The following is a 24,925-nucleotide window of genomic DNA, read 5'->3' as shown; positions in this document are numbered from 1 at the left end:
TGAACTATCGCTACGAGAGAACACAGCGTAAAATGAAATTATTACGATCCATGGGATATAAAATACATGAAATGTGGGAATGTGAATTTCGTCAAGTGTTAAAATCCAATCCAGCATTGGCCTCTTCTTTAAGCACACATCCTTATACTAATAAGACACCATTAAATCCAAGAGACAGCTTCTATGGTGGCCGTGTTAATGCCATTAAATTGTACCACGTCGCAAATGAAAATGAAGGCGAAGAAATAAAATTCTTGGATATCGTTTCCCTGTATCCTTATGTGAATAAATGTGGACGGTATCCAATAGGGCATCCACGAATATATCTACAGGGAGATCCAGAAATGCCCGACATTCAAACTGTCAACGGATTGGTCAAGTTGAAGATTTTGCCTAGCAGAAATGTGTTTCATCCAGTGCTGCCATTTCGTTCAAATAAGAAGTTGTTGTTTCCACTTTGTGCTGCCTGTGCCACAGCATTAAATCAAGATTCTGAATGTACACATTCGGACAGTGAACGAAGCCTAACAGGAACATGGGTGTCCTATGAAATTCAAAAAGCCATTGAACTTGGGTATCAAGTAATTGAAATTTACGAAATTTGGGATTACGACATCACCGTATATGATCCAGAAACCAAGACTGGCGGATTATTCAGCGAATATATTAACACATTTTTGAAATCTAAGCTGGAAGCTTCTGGATGGCCTGCCAATTGCGTCACCGAAGAAGAAAAGCAGCAGTATATTCAAGTGGTACAACAACGGGAAGGCATAACTTTAGATGCAGCAAATATAATGACAAATTCAGCCCGTCGTAGTCTTGCAAAACTCTGTTTGAATGCCTTCTGGGGACGACTCGCTATAAGAGACAATTTCAGCCAAACGACCATCATTAACGACCCCAAAGAACTGTATCAGAAATTAACTGCTCCAGATATAAAAGTCAACCAAATTTTACCTGTTAACGATTCGATGTTATACCTTTATTGGCAGTATGAAGATGATGTTCCAGTACAAAATCACAATGCTAATGTTGTCCTTGGAGCATTTACAACGTGTCAAGCTCGTCTGGAACTCTACAAATATTTAGAACTGCTGCAAGAAAGAGTACTATATTTCGATACAGATTCCGTAATATTCACGCAGCGACCATCACAGCCCACAATAGAACCAGAAGTATTTCTTGGTTCAATGTCAAATGAACTGGAATCAATTGGACCAAAAGCATACATTAAAAAATTCGTGTCTGGTGGCCCAAAACAGTACGCCTTGGAAATCTACAACCCCGACACGAAATCAACCAGTTATGTATGCAAAATTCGTGGATTCACACTCAATTATACTGCAAGTCAAAAGCTAAATTTTAACAGTCTGGAGCAAATGATCATAAATCAATCGAGTGAAAAAATCTCCATTAGCACGCCGCACAAAATTTACAGAACCCACGATCATCATCTTGTCACAAAACCTGAAGAAAAGAAGTACAGTTTCAACTATAAAAAACGCCGATTAATACCAGACACATACGAGACATTGCCCTATGGGTATAAAAAAGCCAGAACAGAATAACAGCCATATTTTCCCCTAATCCCACCAACATCACCTCCCAAAGACGGGGCAAAGAATCAACGCAACACGGGACATGCTTCAACGAGGCCACAGCGGAAACAAAACTCAGATGACATCACCTTGCAGAAACCCGTGGAGAAAAAAAAAGGAATTCAGGTACGTCACATTTGCGTTTCTTTTCTCACCTCACTCTCTCTCTTGATCAGTTAGTTCGATGTTAATAATCTGTTTTTTCTTCTTTCACAGGAAACAAAATAAATATTACCATGTATATTCATATGTTTTATTTTCTCTTTACAGAATTTGTACCCGTCACGGACACGTCTTCCTTTGAAGAAAAAGAAATTCTGTATTCTATTTCACATGCTAAAAATAAATGTACAAAAACATGATTCTGTGTTTTATTTCCTGTACTGCGATTTCAATTTATTTTTTCTGAATCAGTTTACTGATAAAATAAATCAATGTTTTGCGGAAAAAAAATCAAACTAAATTTTTGTTTCAGAAAATTTTTTGTGTACGAAAAAAAAAATGATTCAGAAAATTTTTGTGTACGAAAAAAAAATGTTTTCAGAAAAAATTTTGTGTGTACGAAAACAAAATTCTGTTTCAGAAATTTTTTTGTGTGTACAAAAACAAAAACTGTTTCAGAAAAAATTTTTTATGTACAAACAAAATTCTGTTTCAGAAAAAATTTTTATGTACAAACAAAATTCTGTTTCAGAAAAATTTTTGTGTGCAAAACAAAAATCAGTTTTCGTCACGAAACTGCTCCGACTAAATGAATCGATTCATTCTGATAGTGTTGGCAACACTGGAAAATTTTCGGTAAGTATCGCTCAGACCCTGAGTTACAGCGAACACAACTAGATTCGAACCAACAACCTTACATGTCTGATTCATCTCTAAATACAGCCAACTAAACAATAAGATTATGTGTATACGTCAATGCTTTGCACTGAGTCAACAAGGTTTTCTTCAAGGTCAAAGTCGTACACGAAATAAAAAGATGACAACACAGATCTTCTATCTTTCTATATGAAACATAAACCTAGTATAAACTGTTCGCAATGAAATGTGTAATGTAACATAATCCGCTCGTCTTCTTTTCATACGCGAAACTGTTCGCACTGAAACTAACAAAAAAAAAAAAAAAATCGAACTCGAGACCATTACAAACTGAACTTCTCAATGGAGTACGGTGACTCAGCTTTTATTTCTGATGTGAGGTCTCTGCTTCAATCCGCAAGCAAGTAAGTTTATGATGTTTTCTCATTTCTCATCATCGTTTCAAGGGAACGTTAACATTTCCTGAAACTAACACCTAGAATCAAACTCGGGACCATTGCATAGTAATCAACACACGTGTACGGTCGCTTAGCGCTTGTCTCTAGTGTATGAGGGCCCTGCTTCAATCCTCAGTCAAGTAAGTTCCTGTTTCGTCCTATCATTTCTCACCGTTTTCGCGGGGACGTTAAATTCAACATTTCCAAGAATCAAACTCGGGACGCTTCCAAGGTATCCATGTTCACCCCTGAACCGGAACAAAATGGATCACAAAGTACTTATCAAATTTAAGGGAATATTTAAATACGCCTCCATATAACGTAATAAGGCTCCAAAGGGAACGATAACTCCCAAAAAGTAAACCATTGTACTCTATTATATAACGAAAATGTCTCGTGAAAGATAATAGGATAAGTTAAAAAAAAACTTCCGAAATTGATATTTTTATACTCATCAAAGAGTACGAGGTGCGATACTCCCCTCCCTCCCTCCCCCAACTCCTGATGTAAATCAATGTGATCTTATGTGTCCTGAGTGATCCCTGCCCCCTGAGTAAACATAAGCAAAACTTTCAATAGGTAATGCAATCCCGGGGCAAAACATCTCTAATTCATTCGCTATGGTCCATGTGGGGGGGGGGGGTCCCAAAAGTGAAATAGGGTCTGCCCGACGTCAAACAAACACATTAGCTCAAACCAAATACCTCTACTTCATTCGCACCAGTAAGGAAGGTGATGGCTCAGTGGTAGAGCGTTCACCTCTGCTGTATGGGGTCCCTGGTTCAAAGTAATTTTGTGGTAAGCAACATTATGCTCCAGTTTCCTCCCACACTTTCATTCCTTTCTCATCGTCACCGTCTCCTTTAGCCTAATCGTGGGACGTAAACTAAAGATTTCATTTGCACCAGTGTTAGTCCATCTCATCAAAGGGATAACAATCCGAACCGCATGAGCTCCTGCCGGGAATCGAACCCTGGTCTCCCACGTTAAAGGCGCATACGCTAACCGGTTAGCCACAAAGGAACTCCAAAGTTTTCGAGTTTCATATTAATACTAATTTATACTATTACTGGGGTCTACTAATTCATAATGTAATAGGTCATCAAGAAAGAAATCAAACCTTGTTTTGGTAATTTTATACCCATAAAAGGAAACGAAACAAGCCATCATAAGCTCCAAGCTAAAAATCCCAGTTCAGTGACGTCAAACGAACATATTAGATCGAACCAACTACCTCTAATTCATTCATACCAGTAAAGGTGCGGTGGCTCAGTGGTAGAGCGTTCACCTCTGCTGTATGGGCCTTTAGCCTAACCGGCATAATCGTGGGACGTAAAACTAAAGATTTCATTTGCACAAGTGTTAGTCCATCTCATCAAAGATATAACAATCTCCAAATTTTATGCCATAAAAGGGAACGAAAGCATTCGTAAACCTGTACTATTTCATAACGTAATGAATCATCAAGACCATATTTTTAGTAATTTTAAAGAATCATCATGACCTCTGATCCAATATTCCCAATTCAATGACGTCATAGCATGGCCAAGGTACCTCTGACTCATTCGTACCATCGTGCATGGCCCCTGAATAAGCATAAGCAAAATTTCAATAGGTGACGTAATCCCGGGGCCAAAGCATCCCTGATTCATTCATTATGGTCCATGGGGGACCCAAATTGGATAATTAAAAGTTAGGCCAAGTCATGCGATTACTACTACAGTCATGTCTTTAACGTTATCAGTTTAATAACACTTATTACGTTATCATGCATTAACTTCATTGCAGCAGTAACTCAACCTTAATAACGAAATGCTCTTTTCGCCTGCCAATAACGTTATTTTTAATAAGTACCGTAATTGAGTCAGTAACAGCTAAAACGGTATTTAACGCAGTAACGTTATTCATTTAGTCTCAGTTTTTGTTACCATAGGGGTATGGTAACAAATAACGAATAAATAATAACGCACATTATGTTAAGTTAGCAAGCCCTGACGGAGGGTTAAAAATTGCTGTCCGACTCATTATTTACATTACGAACGAATAATAAATATGAAAATGACCAGATATTGTTTGATATGTATTTATTTGTTTCATTATATCTTTAACATATATACGCCAAAGAAATCAAGAAAATCGTAGACCTTCATATTGGTGCCCCGAGCACTGCCTCTAATTATTCCAGTATCATAAGTGATACATCGTTGGAAAGCTAATGCAACACAGATTCCCATTTTTTATACCAATTTGTAATCTTCTAAACCAATTTGTAATCTAAACTCCCTTACATACAATGGTCATGATATCCAACATGTCAATGAAATAGCCATACTTTTAAATGAAAAAGGGCAAAAACAAGAAAAAAAGACATTTTTACCCACTCCTTCCCCCTCAAAATCCCCGACATGAGCTAAATGCACATCACTGGAAAGCTACATTCTTCAGAAATACATCGACAAAAAAATTATCTTCCTAGATTAATTACATAGCGAGATAAAATGGTTTAAAGGTTGGACGAAGGGACGTCGGAAGGTTCTTTCCGTCATTTTGTTTTTATTGACTATCTGCTCTCTGCACAGGATGTCAGGTTATCACCACACAAATTCTTATCCTGTACACCCAACCACAAAAGTATCTCTCTCCTAAGTGCTCTAATTCCATTACTTGGAGTCCAAGTCACTTGCAATTGTGAGAAGTGAGAACGCCTAGACAGATGCAATCCAACTTACACGTAACTTTTCTCGGCACTGACAGGAGTTGGTAGCACCGACCCCCAAGTCTTTATGCAAGGAAAATTGTGAGTTAGATGACGCACGGAACATTTTTTCATTCTGAGATCAATCTCTCTGTTTCAGAGCGTGTTGTCCAATGAACATCATATATTAATCTCAATATTGCTGTGTATGTAATGTATTATTTCATTATATACTGTATATTCAAATAAATAAAAACACTGATCACACATGAACCAGAAAATGCTTGGAAGTAGACGAAAATATCAAATCTAGAACAGCTGCTGGAAATGAGTTTGTAAATCACTGTCTCCATTGACAGATCTTCTCCAATTCTCCTTATTCCAACATCTTTTTCTTTCTAGGGTAGAGAAGATCTTGCTTGTCACACTGAGTATGCATTGAAATTGAAACAGGAACACTTGAAAAAAGTTTTAGCCTTGCCGAGATTCGAACCCGGGTCTACCGAATAGAAGTTCAATGCGCTAACCACTTTTTAAAAGACTTTATTGACAATTGAATTACAGTTACATTGGGCAGTTAAAAAAGTAATGTAGAAGCAATGCGGTTGAAAAAAAAATATATATATAGGTGGTACAAATAAAAGTAAATTGGAAAGAATTGAAAGAAAATAATTAAAAAATCAATAAAGAAGGAACAATTGACAATGATGAATAGTAAACACAAGTGTTATGAAGGTAAGGCGATCAAATTATTGCAAAGAGTTTATAGTCATTACATTGGGCTGTTATTCAGTCGATAGAAAACAAGTTGATTAAAATATAGATAACAATTTATAATTAAGAAAAATGCATACTAGTTTATGGAGCTAAGACAATCAAATAGTTTGCAAAATGTTTTTGTTTATACTGCACAGGAATTTTCTGTAAATGGTGCCGGAGATAAGACGAATACACATCGATATGATACGGTTGATGTGTGGTAAGCACATATAGAAGAGTATATGCAGCGGGCCAAATTAAACGGTTATTTTTTGCTTTAAGAAAATAATTAAAATCTGTATAGATAAGAAAATTAGTAGCCGTAATGTAGTGGCGAGACGAGCGACAAATTTTACTTATAAGTAGGCTAAAATGTTGCCAGATAGCTTGAATCTCTGTACAAAATTGTAAGCGATGCTCAAGAGTATCTATGCTATTGCAGTGAAAACATATATTGTGATCCACTATTCCTAATTTAAAGAGTCGGTTTAGCGTTTCGTATTTGTTGTTTACGATGAAATACCAGATTGATTTCTGTTGAGTAGTTAAGAAAGGAGCGTTAATATTTCGCCAAATATAAGGCCAGTGAAGTTGTGGCTCTTTCAATTGAATATGAGGCGTGACGAAGTGTTGTGAAGTGACATAACGGCGATAAATTGCTCTAGCAGGCATGAGGTATAAATTGCTTCGGGCAATGAACCCATAGGCTATATCAAGAACTGGTTCTCGCAAGTGTGGGAATTTATATCCCCAAGGAAAATATTGATAGCTGTTTCGAGGTCGACGCAAGCTAAACAAGCAGAGATTACATTACTGGTTACACTGTTCGTATCGTTCGTAAACACGTCGATGGTTCTTTTCAATAGTAGTGCTTGAGCTTGTTTTGAAAGGTCTTGAAATCCGATTTCACCTTGTGCCGGGGGTAGCACGAGTTACTCACGTGTCACACGAAGCACTTTATTTTGCCACAAAAAGAACAAAGCCTGACTAGTGAGGAATTTCTATGTTTGTAGAGGGAGAGGAAAATTAGAGCAAACAAACCACAGAAGGTTGAAAGTTTTTTTGTTTGAGAAAGAAATTTCTACTAATCGTGTTCATATTGCGAGGTTTATGTCGTATTGAAGACCGCGTATTTTGTGTGCTATTATATCATAATTGAAAGTAATGGTTTGTTTTATGTTATTGAACCATTCAATAACCATGATTTTGACTGAATTAACAACCGTGTAGTACGCAGTTGGGATGAATACAGAGGAGCCTTGTTTTTTTTGTTTATTTAATCTTGCTCCTGAAATACTTTGATACGTGTCTAAAAGACTCTGAATATCATCGAAGGTGGAAATAGTTTTCATAGAAGTGAACGCCATCTAAATAGTTCGCGACTGAAATAGAGGCGTGGTAAATGTTGATGCCATTGAGTTTGGTCTTCTCCGCGTATATTGGAGGTGCGATTGAGAGACTAAATAGAATACTGCACATGGTGTCACCTTGAAGAATTCCAGTACGCAAAGGGATAACTGAGCTTAAACTACAATTAATCTTTAGCTTAGTTATTCTGTTGTGATACATTCCCTGAAGCATGGAAAGAAAAGTGCCATTAAATCCAAATTTGTGGAGAACTTTAAAGAGGTAGTCGTGTGAGACCCTGTCAAAGGCTTGTGAGAAATCTGTGGATAAAATGGCCACAGGGGTGGGGGTGGCAGTCTCATGATAGGCTATAAAATCTCTCACGTTAGTTAAAGCTTCATAAAGTAATGCATGGCGTCCATGGCTGTATTTACAGGAACTAAGTAACTCCCCAATATACTTGTACATACGAAGCGCTAGACATCGGGTTAAGATTTTAAAATCTGCACATAAAAGACTTATCTGGCGGTAATTATCAATAGACGTAGAGTTAGGCTTTTTAGGTATTAAAATAGTAATACCTAAAAAGAGAGAGTGATTCTTGTAAGGTAAAATTTTCTCGATACTCATTGAAGAGATCCGTGACATAAATATTGCAAAAATATCAATGAAACTTAGATAAAATTCTAATGGAAGAGTCAATTCCAGTAGATTTACCACATTTGCCTAATTTAATGGAGGTCGCAACTTCATTGATGGTAAAGGGGCTGTTTAGGTACTCTTGAGTATCAACATCTAGGATTGAAGGGATAAAGTCTAAAAGAGATTCATCCACATTCGTTACCTGAGGTGCTAAAGACAGTTTATGATAATGCTGAACAAATTGGGGAAGTACCTGCAAACTTCATATATTTGGCCATCCTGGCACTTAATAGATCAACTTTTGTTTGCCTCTGAGTCGTTCGTTTTGAATTTGTACAATGCTAGCCTGTTCCGTGTCATCGATCGGGACAATTTTGCTTCGTACAAAAAAACCTGTATTCGTTGTTTATGTAATGACAATAGATGGGCTTTGATTTTTTGTATTTGAGACCTGACCAGACGGCCTCGCAACTGTTCTTGCATATATTCTTTGAGGAGGCACGAGTCATAGTTGTATTGAATATTATATGCTTGGTTTCTTTTGATACAATATTGCTTACAGATGGATCGAAATTTAGGTTTAACTCGCTTGTCCCAAAAATACACAAGTTTGCCCTGATAGCGTGATATTAACGGAAACAAGATCCTCCATTCCTCTCGAATTAAAGGCTGATATTCAGGGTCCATAAGTGTAGAAATGTTAAAATACCCAAGGGGACTACTTCTAACAAAATTGGACACTGGTAGGGTTATTCTCATAATAAGAGCATAGTGATCGCTAAAACAGACAGGCTCGAGAGTAACATCTCGTACTTGTGCAGCCAGTGAGCGAGTTATGTAAAAACGGTCCAAGCGACTGGATGATTTTGACCTATGAAATGGGTGACCTGGGTCAGTGGGTCGAAAGTGACGCCACACATCAACTAGATTATATGTCTACTATTCGCTGGAGTTCAGGAGAAAAGTTAAAGCTTGAGGTCTGGTCAATAGGCTGTAAAACGAAATTATAATCTCCACCTAATACACAAGGTTTGTACCATTAAATAAAGCCTGTGCAAGGTCAGTGTTGAAGAAATCTTGTGAGAACCTGACGGGACATAAATATTGCATAATTTGATATGTTGTAGCATCCCAACGGAGATTCGTTCATTTTCGTGATCATTAACGGCCTTAACCTCTAGATCACTACGATAGATGATAGCTGTACCTAGTCCATTCTCCGCAAAACTACAATAGCATGTATGATTTGAAAGATAACTATACTCTTGAAGGGCCACTCCCTGAGCAAACAACACATCAATATCCGCTTTGTAAATAAAGTCTCTTTATGGTTCTTGTTTAACAGGAGATGTAAATCCATTTAAGTTAATGGTGGCAAAACTAAAACTATACATAAAGATAAACAGAAACAAAAATAGAGTGAAGCGAAATGGTAAACACTGCACAAATGGCTGAAATATAGACCACAATATAACAAGGAAGATAATTATAAGTTGTCCCCAACGGGGGTACCAGCTTTCAACTTTTTCAAAGTGTCCCGGGTTCGTGCACCTGAAACGGGTAACATCTGAAGTACGGCTTCCTTTAGAATTTTTTGAAACTCCACTAATATTTCCCTTTAGATTGGAAAGTTTACGTTTTTCGTATACAGGGGCACTGAGATCAGATTCACTAGAAGAGTCACTGGTAAGTGGTAGTACATTCCTGTCAAGAGTGATGTTTGAGTTTGCTACCAAGGCATGTCAGATTGATTATCATGGTCCATGGGAGCACTCGGATCAACTTTTAAATCCGGAAATGACAGTTGGTCACCTACCCGAGCAAGTTGTCCTTCCTGGGTAATTTCCTGGGCCGTGGGAGCAGGATTAGATGGGGGTACTGTAGTAGTTTCCAGAGGGGCAAGAACTTCCGAGTCAGTAGAACGAACTCGTTCCATAGGTGGGTCGGGGCGAATGTGAGTATCGTGGGATGTTTCAACTGCTGGAACATCATGGCTTGAAGATGCACCAAAGCAAGCAGAAGTAAGCAGAGGAAATACCGTGTAGTTATCAGTTTGCAAAAATCTTTTTCGTGCGGAAGATTATGAGGTATACCAAGCGGTGGCGGTTGGAATCTTCGAACTTGCGGATTAACTTTGAATTGCGGACCTTTTTTGCGGGGGCACTCTTGAACAAAATGGTTCTGTGAATTGCACAACGCGCAAGTTTGGATTTGTCCGGAGTAACTACAAAATAGCCGTAAACCACATACTGTAATAAATGAAGGAATATTTTGTTTAACCTTCATTTTAATTAATTTACGTCCTGTACGGGTGACATACACATGGTCAGCAGAATATTGTTCGTCTAGGATTGGCTGTATTTCACCATACTGAGAAAAAACTCGTGTCAACTGTTGATTGCTAAGTTCCATGAGGCACAAAGAAACTTTAACGACTGTAAAACTGTTGTCAGCGAGATCAATAGGAAGTAAATGTTCCTTGTCACTATCGGTGTATTTGACTTCACCATTAGTTGAAGAGAGAATTCGTTCACGCAGCGCCTTGTTGACTAGCTTAATATACAGTTGTTTCCTTATGTAATCCAGTTCTATACTATGAATTTGATCAATTGTTAATTTGAATGTGTTTGGTATCCATTCATGCATAAAAGTTGAAGTAGGCATGTGACTTACTATTCTTACGCAAGCAACTGATGTTAAATTTTCGTCGTACAACGACCACAAGAATCACTTCGAAAGCAAAATATATATATATATATATATATATATATATATATATATATATATATATATATATATATATATATATGCAGATCCAAAACACTAAGATAAACTTGAATATCACTAGGAAACTAACACAATACACAAACTAATTTCGTGACTTGTCGTTTGTTACAACAGAAACGGTCAGCGAGCGAGAGACGATGTTACTAGCACGAAGTCTCACGAACGTACGACCACTTAACCTTTCACGAAAACTAATACCTAGTCAAAATCGTTTCATAGAAAAATATAAACAAGATACTCAAATATAACAAAAACAAACAAATATAAACAAAATATAAATAAAAATATAAATAAGAAAATATAAGCAACTTGTGTGAGTGTCTTAATGACTTACTCGAGATTTCCTTGTTTAACTCAAAAACAAGTTATATAGACGTTGCTCAATGAGGAAAATATCACGAAATGTTCAAGTTGAAGCTACGTCATCGGCAGAGCCGTAACCTGTGGGGAGGGCAACTGCCCACAGAGAAACTCCCCGCCGTTCGAGGGGGCCCATTTTGAGACAAAATTTTCTTACTCCATATACGATACGAACATGAAATTAGCAATGAAGCATCAAATAGGGTCGCTACATTACATAAACAAAACAGGACGAGGACACAAAAAGTAAATAAAACAAAAATCAGTCGTGGGCCCATTTCAGTAATATTTATTCGTATGGCTTTGAGATTTATCAATATTGTTCCTTTAATAATCTTGTCATGTTTGGAATGGACCCAAGGTGTAACTAACGGAACCACAGACCTCACAGTGCGGGACGGCCCACAGGCTCCGGGTTGCTTATAAAGATTAAGGGAAAGTTGGAGAGAGGGGGCCCAATAATTAGAAAAAAAAACAACTTTTTCTAGGGGACCCAAATTAGCTTATTAATGCTTCCCCCCAGAAAAGAATCTAAGTTACGGCGTTAGTCATCGGTTGCAGGGATGGTCCCGATTTATATTACATTTCGTCTTTACCATAACTTCTAATTTCCAAAGAAGAAAAGACGACATACATTATTTTCACACTCTTTGAATTGTATCAACACGTGTAGAAATAGTTCTACGTTTATGTTTCATAACTATTAGTTTATTTTCTTATATGAGGAGTTTGTGGCAAATTGAGCCGGTAGCACTAGCCGAGTGACCTCGGGCGTTCGGCTTCTGATCATGAGGCGCAATCCACTAGGGGTTCGAATTCCTCTGAAGAGCAAGGTCGGAATTTAACTGTCCTAAGTATTTCTGTGTTCGTGTTCCTGTAGTGTTTGGAATACGTCGAAAGGACGTGAGGTGCAAGTGGCGAAAAATACTCCGGTTAGGGCGATTTGTTTAAAAAAATGTGAAATCAAGAAACTCCCATTGCAGCTACTTGGGTTCAAATCCCGTCGTGGTAATTAGTAATTTTTCTGAATGGGAAGATAATGTTTATGTAATTGGTGTTGTTATTATATTATTCTTTTAATATTATTATCATTTTACGTTTATGGATTTACAGATAGCATTATCATTTTATGACAAGAAATGGAATATAAATATTTGTTAGCTGATATCAGTAATGCAATTGTTTCGTCCTTCTTCTAAGTAGAAAGGTGAGGTGACATCTTAAATAGGATCATTCTCGTGACTAGCGATCCCTATTGTAAGTTCGATCACTATTAGCAATTTGTGCACACCTAGGAACAATTCCTTGGAACTCATTTTTGGCCCATACTACAGCAGTAAGTACGTGTTTAGCCTTTAAGTGTTCATCAATTCTTGTCCAAACACGTTACTTGCAAGACAGTAAGGAACGAAGGTTAAAACAGATGACGTAATTTGTGTTGTTCGCATTTCACCTGTAAAGGAAGTTGCCTCAACTCTTAGACCCAGAGAAATTGAATATTTTTCATGTTAGTATACATCAGAAGTATCAGTTTTGTAGATTGTAAAAATTTCCAGAATTGCCACAGTCGGAATAGAACTCGCGTCCTCAACATTACGAAACTAACGTTTAAGCCACTACTCTAAGACATCACTGTTCTGGGAGAAGGAAAAAAATGGAGCTGCAGTGAATTCAGTAATTACACACTTTTACGATTCCAGTGTAACAATGCTGAAACATTCTGATTTCAGTCATGATAAAATAGTAAAGTATTATGCAAAAAGAATAATCCAGAGAAGTCAACTTTTAATTGACAACTCATATATACGGATGCGCTGCCGTATGCTCTCGCCTCGGACCCTGATTTTTCACGGCACGACATTGGACAGATAACTTATATTTTCTGGAATCTGGTGTTTCAGGGCACTGGATTATTTTTTTTAAAGTTAACTAATTTAACAAACTTTTCTGAGTACCTTGTTTCCTATTTTGACGCGTTTTACTCACTTTCACAGTTTTTCTACTATATAAGAACAGGGAAAAAACAGAAACATGGAGGACAGTAAAAATCACAAACACTATTCGCGTGTTCTTTCCTTGCCTGAAGAAAAACAATAAAATATGGTGAACATGAAATTTTTGGTCTTCCATTTTCTATGTGGTGTCATATCCAGAGTTCGAGTGGGTCAGTGGGTCAAATGGATCGAGTTTTCTGAGTGAGGCAGTGGGTCATGGGTCAACAGCATGTGACCTACTGCGACTAATAATCCACCGTGACCCACTGCGACGTACCACCAACCGTTACTCACCACTCACTATGACGCACTCTGACCCACCGACCCTCTCTGCTCACTGCATTTTAGACAGCATCTTCTAACGCGACAAAACGCCAATGAACCACAGAATGACTCCCCCAAAATATGTTAAATCGCCTATATATGAAATTTGTTTACATTAAGTTAAGTCTAAAAAGCACTAAAAAAGTACCAAAAAGTACCCCGGAGGGGGCTCGAACCACCAAACTTATGATTACTGGGCGGATGTTCTTCCGACTATACCACGGAGGCAATGAAGAATACGTCGCTTGTAAAGGGATAAATCGTTGAAATCTTTTTAATTTGGTCAATCAGAGTGCTCCTTTAACCAGGCTTGGTGTAGCGTGCAAGTAAACAAATGAAAAGCAACAGGATAATACTTCCCTCCCCCAAACCTCCTAAAGTAGAGTGTGTTGATTATTCAAGAAAAAGATTTGAAATCCAATCAGAAAATTCATAAGATATAACATATGTAGCCAAGTCTCGACTTTGCAATAAAATAATAATAATAATAATAATAATAATAATAATAATAATAATAATAATAATAATAATAATAATAATAACAAAATAAAGGAATAACGAAATTACAAAATCAATTACGTAAACAATACTTTCCAATTAAGAAAAAATGATTGCCACGACGCAGGTCCGTACCTTGTGGGGACAGGGGGCCACTGACCCCCCAGAGAAGCTCCCCACCGTTCGAGTAGTTCCCATTTTAAGACAAAATTGTCTTACTGCATATACGATATGAAAATGAAATTATAAGTGAAGCCTCAAACAGGTTCACTACATTACATAAACAGAACAGCACACAAAACGTAAATAAAACAACAATGAGTCGTGGGTCCATTTCAGTAAAAAATTGTCTATTATTAGGGGAACTAGAAATAATATCCTGTATATTCGTATATTATAACTAGATTTGTCAATATTGTCCCCTTAATTAATTTGTCGTGTATGGAACGGGCCCAGAGGGGTAACTAACTACCCCGCAGACCTTGCTGTGCGGGAGGGCCCACAGCCTCCGGGGGCCCATAAAGAGTAAGAGAATGGGTGGAAAGAGGGAGCCCAAGAATTAGAAAAACGACTTTTTCTAGGGGGCGTAAATACGCGTATTAATGTTTCCCCTGCCGCAGAAAAAACCTAGGTTACGGCGCTGCCACGATGGGTTCGAGCCCGTGTCTCTACCATACGAGTTTCATAATTTGCCAATCTACTACAAATTCCTCATACAAAGATAAAACAATAAACTAGTAGTTACGGAAGATAAAAATATTACTTTTTACCTACACGTGTTGATGCAATTCAAAGAATGCGAAAATAAGTCTGACACAGGCACGTACCCAAAGGGTGGATCCGGGGGTTTGGATCCCACCCTCGAGACGAGAAATGGAAATAAAATACGGAAAGATGAAACGAAAAGAAACGGGAAAAAGAAGAATCAGCGTTAAAAATATAAAGCTACAGCACGCGTTTGGTTACTCTTTCTTATGAGGAGCTTCGTGTCCTGTAGTATATATTAGCCTGTAGTAACCCCCTGAAAGCAAAATAAGAAATGTTATGATCAAAATACGAAAGAACAAGTATTTCAGGAAGGGATTTGGTTCATTATATGATGAAACGATAAGGCGAGAGAGATCTTCCCGGTGGATAGGGGTGTACAGACTAGTGCATGTTGACGGTTCAAATTGCATAATACAACGAAAGAAAAACCGAACCATGAAAGAACATGCAAATAGGTTAAAGCTATATTAAAATGAATGAAAAATATTTACAGGACTCCTCTGTCCTTTTATTTCAGATGGTATATACAAATCTTATTACTCCTGTTACAAGTAGTGGAGGCTGTTATGGCCAGTCTAAATGCCCGTCTTGAACGGTTTGCAGAAGACCCTGGCTTGCATTACGAGTTTCAATTGTATAATACAGAATCTAAAATTGTAACATGTAAATTTAACCAGATTAGACCTAAACTTTCAAATGGAAGACAAATATATTAAAGCAAGTAGAAACCTTTGCGAATATGAATTCGTATTTTCACCAATAGTAATTGATTTGTGTGTGGGTATAACTCTAGTTATAGAGCACAGGAGAAAAATCTGAAGATGTTGCAGTGAAGAAATCACTCTTAAGAATGGGAGTTATTACAAATTAAGGAAAGTTAAATCATGTTGCTTAACAATGTATTCTATTTTTGTAGGAATAGTATATTGTTATAATGCATGTATTGTAGTTTCGGAAACGAAAACAGTAAAAGGAATATCATTAATTTTTCGTTTCCGAAACTACAACAATACATACATTATAACAATAAACTCTTCCTGTAACAATAGAATACATTGCTAAGCAATATGATTTAGGTTTTAGGTTTGACTTTCCTTAACTTATAATAACTCTCATACTAAAGAGTGATTCCTCCAGGGCAACATCTTCAGATTTTTCTCTGCTCTATAACTAGAATAATGCCTACACACAAATCAAATACCATTGGTGAAAACTTCGGGAACGAAAACAACAGGCGGCTTGAGATGTGAAGACCTAACATGTTTTCCAATGCAATTACAACACAAATATATTATTGGTCATAACTCAATACTACAAGCTGAGTAGATACGTTTTGATCTGCTCAACAGTTTCTGAGATCCGTCTCTGGATCCCAGGATTTTGTAGCTGCCATCCAGAGCAGGGCTTTGAATTGCCTAACGATAATCCACGCTCGCAGGAAGACAGTATAAAAGAAGGTTGTAATAATTTCTACTTTTTTCTAAAATCTATGACTATTCTGAACGCACACCGAATAACAAGCAGCCACCAATTTAATATTATCAGCCACTAAACTTTCTGATGCGTTTTACCGTACTAAACTTATGCTCATAGTGGGTGTAGGCTGTTAGCATGTATCTCTCGCATTATCAATTTTATTCGTATTCTAGTTCAGTTAGCCTAAGGAATATCGTTGTCCCCGGTTCTGATGCAAGTGCTTACTACCAAATAAATAAATTGCCATATGAAGGTTGTAGGATACTATGACAATCTTCTTGTTGCTACTTCTCCGGCAAATCTATAGCCAATAAATTTCACTGTCTCTAAGTTTCGAGTAAAAAAATCATTACAATTTACTGCAACACTAAAGTTTATACCCGAAAAAAATATAACAGAAATAAGAATAGAGCTATAATCAAAATCTGAGATTATCTTTGATGGCCTGTAGCGATGATGCTGGAATATCCAAAGAGTATTGATATATTCAATATGGATTTATTTCACAGTTGACATCGGATTTATGTTTTCAGTAACTTTTGATGGTACATACATTCACTGAAGATTTTCTAACAGTAAAAAACCTTGGTATGATCTTCGATCTGCTTTAAGAAAATCCTGAATAACGCTTTTCCTATTTAAATATAATAGGTACAAGTACGCAATGTGGCTATAGAATAACTGTATTGCGCATTTTGTTATATTAAATCGATCTTAACTTTATAAAACTGCCAATTTCTCCATAAAAGCTGAAATTGCAACTAATATATAATAACTAATGCATGTTATTAGAAACGGGACGTTCGCAAATAGATATGTGAATCAGCGTGAAAAAAGAATAGATAGATCTATCTTCATTGCTCCCTACAAATGTATAAAGAAACAGTTCAGAAATTGTGAATATATATATATATATATATATATATATATATATATATATATATATATATATATATATTTCTCACATGATTTCTGAATTGTTTCGTTATACACCTGTAGGGGCCGACGAAGACAGTAGTTCAAAATATTCATTTCTTACCTTGTTTCGCATTTTAATTTCCTAACATTAGATTCAAATAACATACACTAATTATTATTATTATTATTATTATACATATATATATATATATATGTATATGTATATTATATTAAATATATAATATATATTATATATAATAAATAAGATATGTCATTATAAAACTAGACGTTAGGAAATGTATGGAACAAGCTAAGAAAAGAATAGCTTGAACTATCTTCGTTTCTCCCTACAGGTGTATAACGAAACAGTTCAGAAATTATGTGAGAAATATATATATATATATGCATATATATATATATATATATATATATATATATATATATATATATATATATATATATATATTCTCACAATTTATCAACTGTTTCGTTATACAACTGTAGGAAGCGACGAAGGTAGTAGTTCAGGCTATTCTTTTGTCATCCTGCTTCACACATCTATTTCCTAACCACTAGTTTAAATAACATACATTATTTATTATATATAACATATATTATACAAAATAATTAATGTATGTTATTTATAACTAGATATTAGGTAATAGATGTGTCAAGTAGTGTGAAAACATAACTAGCTTAAACAGTTATCTTAGACTTACTCTTCAGGTGTATAACGAAACCTCATAGATTATTGAATAATATACATACATATACATATACATATATATGTATGTATACATATATATATATATATACATGCATATATACATATACATGTATATATGTATACGTATATATACATATGTAAATATCCATATATATACATATATATGTATACATATACATATGTATACATGCATATATACATATACATGTATACGTATATATCCATATATATATATATATATATATATATATATATATATATATATTTATATATATATATATGGATACACACATATGTACATATATATAAGTATATGCATATATATACACATGTGTATATATATGTCCATATATATATATATATATATATATATATATATATATATATATATGTATATATATATATATGTATATATATGTATATACTTTATATATATATATACACGTATATATATGAATATATACACATATATATGGATATGTACATACTTACGTATATATGTGTGTACACATATATATGGGTCAATCCATTTCATTTTCCTTATTTTTTAATATGGGTTCCTTATTGGTAGATAGTCACAAAACAGTGTTTGAAAAAAATTGTATGCCATAGTTTGTCTGTAGTTTTTAAAACGGCAATTCTTCAAATTTTAATAAGAAACGTGATTTCCGTAAACTTTAATTGCCAAGCTATTTTTAAAGATAACAGAAAAATTCAAAAAAGAGTGTGTTCAGCATGAAATGAACTTCAAGAATACATTATTTTATTTTCCTATCATGCAAGAGAGTTTGTTAAACTTTTACTGTAAAACTCGGAAAAATGTATCAATCTTTAATTTTGAGTTTTATGTAGGAAAGGAGACTCACTAATATGTTATATCTGTGTTGAATTATATAAATACCTGCAGTAAAAGCTTTTCTTTAAGAATGCACTTCTTTTTTTCTAGTGTTTTTCCAAAATGACCGAAAACCTTTTAATATCAATTTTGTCAGGTCAATATCTAAAACGGGACTGAATTAAAATAACTGAAAATTTTACAGAATATTCTTTACAAAATAAGTCTCCAAAATAACATATTTATTATTTAAAACTTTTATTTTAGTTATTTTTATTTTTATTTATGCTTAATGCAAATTTAAAGACCTTATAGCTTTCATGGTATGTGATATTGGTAATGAAATATGCATGCTTGACACCTGTGGAGAATGTCCTGTACCAGATATCCTATTTGATGTCTTAAATTTGAACTTGAATTTTCAAAGAGTGGGTATAAACCGATAGAGCTGAGCTCATTGAACAGATAATGTCCAGTGTGTCGAATTTTTGCATTCTCTTATTGATGAGCTTGTGCTTTTAATATCCCATCACTTTATCTCAAAAGCTCAAGCTCAGTATTTCAAGGAAACGAAAGAAAACCTGAAAGAACCCCACTGTTTAATGATTGGTGATTTTGAAGAAAACTATACATTTCCAGTACAGTACAATTCAAAGTTTTCACTGGACTAATACACAAGCGACACTGCATCCGCTTGTCATGTACTTTAAAAAAGAAGACGAAGTATCTTGCAAATCTATTCGTGTACTTAGTAACCAGCTTGATCACAATTCCAAGACTGTGTACACATTTCAATATCACCTCATTAGGAAAATTAAGAATATCATACCTAATGTTGAAATTGTCATCAGTTAAGGTTTAAGAGATCCGGCGAAATTCGTGCCAGCTGCCGCGGTGAGACGAGGGGGCCAGAGGGAAGAGGCGAGATGGTTAAGGAACTTTAACGATGGCGCAAGCAAAAATAAGAAAAAAAATCATTAATGTCTGCCAACACAAACATGATTTTCGTTTCCTAACAGAGTAGAATTTCTTTGCCTCATCACACAGGAAGAATTTTGCGATGGCATAGGCGGAACAACAAAACGAGAAATTACACGAGCTTCCCTTCAAGGACCTTATACAGACAGATTTTGACTCCACAAAATAGTTCAAATACTGTCCACAGCTGAAATTTAAGAAATGGAAACCAAACTGAGAAATTTGAATGTTGTTTATCGATGAAAGGAACAAAAAGCTATCACAGATATGCCCCCATGTGACAATCAAATAAGATGTTTTACTTTCAAAGTCTCAAACTTTGATGATCGTCAAACCTCAATACTTTTAATAAACGTATCTTTTACAAATAATGACTTTGTTGCTTGTATATATGATAAATTGTGTCTTGAAAAACTTTAAAGCATAAGTGAAGATAACAATGATGTTTCGGTGCATTTCTTTCACCTTTCTGGGCCAAGAACTGCCTTTCGACTTTCCAAAAATGATACTGCTTGTTCCCTGTAAGGGAAATAGTGCGAAAAGTGACTCCATTAGAATTCACAACAGTGTGTGGTAGAACACACAACGTAAGTGATAAACTATGCAATTAAATACCGTGTAATTAATCGGTAAGTTACATTTAAGAATTAGAAGTCTCACATATTGTTAGCACTGCCCATTGTTATTTAAAAGTAGAAATATTTGGCCATTAATTGTCTATAATGATTGAAACATCATTCGACCAATGTCAATTGTAGTAATTTTAAGCCCTAGTTTGCTACATTGGCACTGTACGAGAATATAGAAGGGTAGCATTTTTACTGAAATACACTACTTCATTACTGTAAATGTAGTTGAGTCTCCGTCATAATTTTTTGTGAGATATTCCTATTTGTATAAAGAACATTGTGTAAAATTTTTAGTTGTTTTCACTCAGTCCCTCTTTAGATATTGACTTGACAAAATTGGCATTAAAATTGTTTCGGACATTTTGAAAAAGCTTTAGAAGAAAGAAGTGAATTCTCAGGACTGAAACTTATACTGCAAGTAGTTATATAAGTATTCGATACAGATGGTCAAAGCTTTCCTTCATAAAACAAATGGTCTTCAAAATTAACGATTGATACATTTTCCCGAGTTTTTACAGTAAAAAATTTGACTCTCTTGTATGATAGAAAAATTAAAATAATGTATTCCTGAAGTTCATTTCATGCTGAACAGACTGTTTTTTTTATTTTTTCTGATATCTTTAACCCCTTCGGGATCCTATGGTACAATTTGTACCATATGCACTTTTCATGGTACATTGCGTTATTTCTCTTCTATTTGAGCTTTTTCGTCCGGGTTTTTTTCTTTTCCAAGTCCAGAGGCCTTGCAGAAGACATTACGTATGGTTTCAGACCGTCCTACGTCCAGACATAGGAGCTGATGACGTCATAAGTCAAAAATTTCTTTTCTCATTTTCTAAGCGTATGTTCAATATTTTTGGCGGGCTTATTTTTCTACGTAGAAGATTGAAATTTTGCACAAACATTCAGTCCACGGAGTAGTATGTACCAGATTTTTTGTTCCGATGTCAGTGCTAAAACAGGGGGGAACCAGAGGGGCAAAGGGGTGCCCCAAAAATCCCGTTTTTCGTCATTTTCCCGCATTACATACATGATAGGACCACGTGAGTCATACCGTCTGAAAGGCAGTTCCATTCTGAAGAGAATGACGGTCGAATTATTATCCTAGGGTAATTAGGGATGTCTCAGGGAATTTTTATCCCTTGCTTTATAGCTTGGCAATTAAAGTTTACGGAAATCACGTTTCTTATTAAAATTTGAAGAATTGCCGTTTTAAAAACTACAGACAAACTATGGCATACAATTTTTTTCAAACACTGTTTTGTGACTATCTACCAATAAGGAACCCATATTAAAAAATAAGGAAAATGAAATGGATTGACCCATATATATGTGTACACACATATATACGTAAGTATGTACATATCCATATATATGTGTATATATTCATATATATACATGTGTATATATATATAAAGTATATACATATATATACATATATATATATATACATATATATATATATATATATATATATATATATATATATATATATATATATATATATGGACATATATATACACATGTGTATATATATGCATATACTTATATATATGTACATATGTGTGTATCCATATATATATATATATATATATATATATGTATATATATGGATATTTACATATGTATATATACGTATACATATATACATGTATATGTATATATGCATGTATATATATATATATATATGTATACATACATATATATGTATATGTATATGTATGTATATTATTCAATAATCTATGAGGTTTCGTTATACACCTGAAGAGTAAGTCTAAGATAACTGTTTAAGCTAGTTATGTTTTCACACTACTTGACACATCTATTACCTAATATCTAGTTATAAATAACATACATTAATTATTTTGTATAATATATGTTATATATAATAAATAATGTATGTTATTTAAACTAGTGGTTAGGAAATAGATGTGTGAAGCAGGATGACAAAAGAATAGCCTGAACTACTACCTTCGTCGCTTCCTACAGTTGTATAACGAAACAGTTGATAAATTGTGAGAATATATATATATATATATATATATATATATATATATATATATATATATATATATATATATATATGCATATATATATATATATTTCTCACATAATTTCTGAACTGTTTCGTTATACACCTGTAGGGAGAAACGAAGATAGTTCAAGCTATTCTTTTCTTAGCTTGTTCCATACATTTCCTAACGTCTAGTTTTATAATGACATATCTTATTTATTATATATAATATATATTATATATTTAATATAATATACATATACATATATATATATATATATGTATAATAATAATAATAATAATAATTAGTGTATGTTATTTGAATCTAATGTTAGGAAATTAAAATGCGAAACAAGGTAAGAAATGAATATTTTGAACTACTGTCTTCGTCGGCCCCTACAGGTGTATAACGAAACAATTCAGAAATCATGTGAGAAATATATATATATATATATATATATATATATATATATATATATATATATATATATATATATATATATATATATATATATATATATTCACAATTTCTGAACTGTTTCTTTATACATTTGTAGGGAGCAATGAAGATAGATCTATCTATTCTTTTTTCACGCTGATTCACATATCTATTTGCGAACGTCCCGTTTCTAATAACATGCATTAGTTATTATATATTAGTTGCAATTTCAGCTTTTATGGAGAAATTGGCAGTTTTATAAAGTTAAGATCGATTTAATATAACAAAATGCGCAATACAGTTATTCTATAGCCACATTGCGTACTTGTACCTATTATATTTAAATAGGAAAAGCGTTATTCAGGATTTTCTTAAAGCAGATCGAAGATCATACCAAGGTTTTTTACTGTTAGAAAATCTTCAGTGAATGTATGTACCATCAAAAGTTACTGAAAACATAAATCCGATGTCAACTGTGAAATAAATCCATATTGAATATATCAATACTCTTTGGATATTCCAGCATCATCGCTACAGGCCATCAAAGATAATCTCAGATTTTGATTATAGCTCTATTCTTATTTCTGTTATATTTTTTTCGGGTATAAACTTTAGTGTTGCAGTAAATTGTAATGATTTTTTTACTCGAAACTTAGAGACAGTGAAATTTATTGGCTATAGATTTGCCGGAGAAGTAGCAACAAGAAGATTGTCATAGTATCCTACAACCTTCATATGGCAATTTATTTATTTGGTAGTAAGCACTTGCATCAGAACCGGGGACAACGATATTCCTTAGGCTAACTGAACTAGAATACGAATAAAATTGATAATGCGAGAGATACATGCTAACAGCCTACACCCACTATGAGCATAAGTTTAGTACGGTAAAACGCATCAGAAAGTTTAGTGGCTGATAATATTAAATTGGTGGCTGCTTGTTATTCGGTGTGCGTTCAGAATAGTCATAGATTTTAGAAAAAAGTAGAAATTATTACAACCTTCTTTTATACTGTCTTCCTGCGAGCGTGGATTATCGTTAGGCAATTCAAAGCCCTGCTCTGGATGGCAGCTACAAAAACCTGGGATCCAGAGACGGATCTCAGAAACTGTTGAGCAGATCAAAACGTATCTACTCAGCTTGTAGTATTGAGTTATGACCAATAATATATTTGTGTTGTAATTGCATTGGAAAACATGTTAGGTCTTCACATCTCAAGCCGCCTGTTGTTTTCGTTCCCGAAGTTTTCACCAATGGTATTTGATTTGTGTGTAGGCATTATTCTAGTTATAGAGCAGAGAAAAATCTGAAGATGTTGCCCTGGAGGAATCACTCTTTAGTATGAGAGTTATTATAAGTTAAGGAAAGTCAAACCTAAAACCTAAATCATATTGCTTAGCAATGTATTCTATTGTTACAGGAAGAGTTTATTGTTATAATGTATGTATTGTTGTAGTTTCGGAAACGAAAAATTAATGATATTCCTTTTACTGTTTTCGTTTCCGAAACTACAATACATGCATTATAACAATATACTATTCCTACAAAAATAGAATACATTGTTAAGCAACATGATTTAACTTTCCTTAATTTGTAATAACTCCCATTCTTAAGAGTGATTTCTTCACTGCAACATCTTCAGATTTTTCTCCTGTGCTCTATAACTAGAGTTATACCCACACACAAATCAATTACTATTGGTGAAAATACGAATTCATATTCGCAAAGGTTTCTACTTGCTTTAATATATTTGTCTTCCATTTGAAAGTTTAGGTCTAATCTGGTTAAATTTACATGTTACAATTTTAGATTCTGTATTATACAATTGAAACTCGTAATGCAAGCCAGGGTCTTCTGCAAACCGTTCAAGACGGGCA

The sequence above is a fragment of the Thermobia domestica genome, chromosome 5 (assembly GCF_964235325.1).
Source record: "Thermobia domestica chromosome 5, izTheDome1.hap1.1, whole genome shotgun sequence".
Lineage (NCBI taxonomy): Eukaryota > Metazoa > Arthropoda > Insecta > Zygentoma > Lepismatidae > Thermobia > Thermobia domestica.
The sequence above is the reverse complement of the archived record's forward strand: the minus strand, read 5'-3'. Positions refer to the sequence as shown.